The following is a 3,752-nucleotide window of genomic DNA, read 5'->3' on the forward strand; positions in this document are numbered from 1 at the left end:
TAACCAAGAGTTTTTAGGAAAAGAAAAGTGCAAGAACTGGTTTCTTATAGTGCTTGGGTAAGGTCAGCACATTGATAGCCAAGGACAACATGTAGATACAATTGTTTTCATAACTTTTAGATTAAAAAAAGTAATAATAAAACCAACAGAGCTCTCCTTTTCCAATCTGTTAAATAATTAGAGAATCATAATCACGTAACTTGGTGAGGTGTCTACAGTAACATACTGAAGCCAACTCCTAACTGGCTGGCAAGGGCCAATGTGTACATCCCTTCCCAGTGCCTTACTCAGCAATAGAAGGTAGGCAGTTTCAAATCTGCTGTGATGCGAGTATTTACACCTTGGACATTGGCAAATGCTTCTTCTCCCTATCCCCACTACCAGAAGCTGGCTGTTAAATATTTACCAGCAAACCACATCTTTAGCAGAACTGTGGTCCAGCCTTACACTCCAATGCTGGTGAAAGCTATTTCTGGAAATTCCAATTATCAAGAAGCATTAGATACTTAAGAGTGACTATTGTGCTCAGCCATAAATAGATATGGATGAGCGATATAATACAGAGCAGGGGGAAATGCAAATGATTATGCTGGTTAAACTAGTTTTAATAAAACTGCCTTCTCATTCAATATAACAACTATTATTAAATGGGATAAATTCAACCTCCCGTGACAATGACTGCCAGCAAGGGCCTCTTAGAAGTGTGGAAAAGTTGAGAGTAAAGAGTCCTCTGAAAAAAAAAGTCCTTTGAAAATAACAATAAAAAAAAAAAAAAAAATATATATATATATATATATATATATATCACTACTACATGTGTTTGTTCTTTTATTTCCTCTGAAGAAAAAAATTACCTCACACATTAAGAAAAAAATGAAAACAAACCAGCAAGAATCTTTCCATATGTTTTACATTAATAGAAAAACTTTCAGAAAAAGGTCATTAACTAAAGTGGGTTTACGTTTTATTCATCATCATTCATTCTGCCTACTTCCCCGTTTTGCCATTCTTGACTTTCAGTGTTACACATCCTTCCAGGAGAGTTTAGTGGTAAAACCATGCAGGGAGTTTAGCTTTTATTGATTCTGAAAGAACAATATAACAAGATACTGACAATAATAAACAGATACAAAGTTGTTTCAGCCTGGAAACAACTGCAGCCATATAACCCTTGGTGGCCTCTTTTTTATGAACTTTTATTTTTCTCTCCACAATGACTAGCACGGGAACTATCATCCATCCAATCTAGCAGCTTCTAGTTGCTCAGGAAATGGTTAAACTACTGCAGGTCAGCCCGGCACCCCCCTGGTAATGCTTTCATTTGTTTCCCACACAAAACCAATTTGAGTCATTTATTTTACTAACAACTCCCAAAAGAATCAAGGCACTGGACGAGTCTCTTTTTAAGAGAAATTTACCCTCACACTTGACTTTGTCAAGAGAGAGTTTCCTCTGAGAAGGGTATAGGTTTCACGGATTTTCATTAAGTATCTGTAGAACCTTTACTTAGTATTAAGGAATTGCACAATTTAGCAATATTTTTAAGCAACCACACAATCCCAGTCTGGCTTAAATTAATGCTGTTTCTGACACACAAAATAAAAGTTTGACTCAGAAAATCTCTGGGGTAAATCCAAATGTCAAATGCTTCTAGCCACAGAACAGGAGAATGTGCCTCCCTGAGTCTTGAATTCAGTCAGTCAACAAATATGTAACGGGTTCCTCTAGACAGATGATCTTGTTATAGGTGCTGTATAAGTTATTTTTATTTGAAGTTTGCAAATATTTTGTCTTCCAAAACAGAGCCTCCAAGGAAGAAAAATCAAACCGTTAACAGTATACTTCTCAAATAGCAGCTCTGGTTTCAAAATGGGTGATTCATAGTTGAGTCGGCATCTGCTTGCTGGAGGGTCACTGTAGGAGCAGCCAGGAGGGAGGGTGACTTCTCTGGTGATGCTACTGCCCCTCCTGGGTTCTGTTGAAGCTAACTAGCCAGTGGCTTCAAACCACATACATCTGAGTGAGCAAGATTTTTGTTGATGGTTGAAGAAGAGAAAGGAGGAGGAAAAGAAGAATGGCACCAAGAAATTTCCGGGCTTTGAGATGCAAATTATAATCTTTATTTTGTATTCCAATTTTAAAGTGAACTAAGTTTGCCCAAGCCACCCTCAAACAGTAAGCACACCAGCCTGCATCAAGTCGTTAACCTTTTAGAACCCACTCAAGGCAATGTAGTGTGACTTTATTAATGACTGCTTTAATATGGTCTATAAAAGCTAACAAACACAGACACTTCTATGATTCATCAAATTTAATATTCCATCAAACCTTTCAGTTTAAAGACCCAATGATTTTTTTAAAGACTACCAGTACCCCCAAAATGGAGGTCCTGTGCACCAATTAAACTTAATGCATCAAAAACTAAAATCCGTAAGAATTTATTGCTAGGTCAAAGTTTCGAAAAACAAACAAAAAGAAATAACTGCTATGCAACATGAATTATAATTCCAGAAAATGTTATTGAAATTGTAGACAACCAAGAGATGTAGCCCCTGAAAACAGCCTTGCTATTTAAGGCACACGTTGTCTGCTGTGTTGCTAGGAGGCAAAAGACCCTATTGTAAAACAGCTGGGCTTCTTGCTCCAGGCAAAGGCAAATCCCACAGTCAAAACCTAATTAGAAACTTCTAGAATTTTTGCACTGTTCTACTCAATGACATTCATACTTTGGAAATGCATACTTATGTGCCTGACTCTCTATTAGATCCCTTTATGTAGAAGTATGATATATACATTGTCCCACAGATATTTTATAAGTTTCTTACAAAAGGACAGCTTGCCTAGCTGACTTCCAGTGCCCATCTGCAAGGATTCTTGCACAAAATTTTTAAAATGTATTTTTGCTTTAGAGATGCCTTTTTTCATGTTTTTCTTTTTAAATATGTATGTGCTGTGGTGTAAGAGGAAAAAATGATGCAGGAAAACTTTAGTGGTCTAGTCTGGCCTCATTTGATCTTCTGCTCAAAATCTACGTCATGGTCAGGGGCCTGATACATGCCAAAAATTAGTACAGTTCTAAGGAAACACAGTTACAGAGCCTAAGATCCTTTTGTGGACAAAGAAAGAGACCTATAAATTATGTCACTAGGCCAATCTGCCATGTCATCAAAGAATAATCCAAGTGGATTATTATCTTTTTCTCTTCAATTCATTCTGTAGATGTCTTAAGTGCTTTGCAAACTTTATTCCTCTTTATCTGGCTGTCAGAGAGGTTATCTCTCATTTTACGAATGAAGGATCAGACACAGTGAAGTTAACTGATGAGTTGAGGCTCCGATTAAACCAAATCAGGAGGCTACTAACATTAGGATCGTCCTATCAGTCAGAGCGACATTTCTCAGCTCCTGGAATAGAGAATACCAGGTAATGTGAATTTCACCTGGATCAGTTACTTTCTCACAAACACATTGTTCATGGTGCCAAGTTCTCAAACATATTCCAAAACAGAGAATATGTGCATGTTCCTAGATTTTTTAAAATACAGAGCATTGGCTGGTGCGGTGGCTCACGCCTATAATCCCAGCACTTTGGGAGGCCAAGCTGGGTGAATCACCTGAGGTCAGGAGTTCAAGATCAGCTTGGCTAACATGGTGAAACCCTGTCTTTACTAAAATCACAAAAATTAGCTTGGCGTCGTGGCATGCGTCCATAATCCCAGCTACTCAGGAGGCTGAGGCAAGAGAATTGCTGGA

This window comes from Sapajus apella, unplaced genomic scaffold, assembly GCF_009761245.1.
Source record: "Sapajus apella isolate SASKATOON/1434 unplaced genomic scaffold, GSC_monkey_1.0 scaffold28, whole genome shotgun sequence".
Classification (NCBI taxonomy): domain Eukaryota; kingdom Metazoa; phylum Chordata; class Mammalia; order Primates; family Cebidae; genus Sapajus; species Sapajus apella.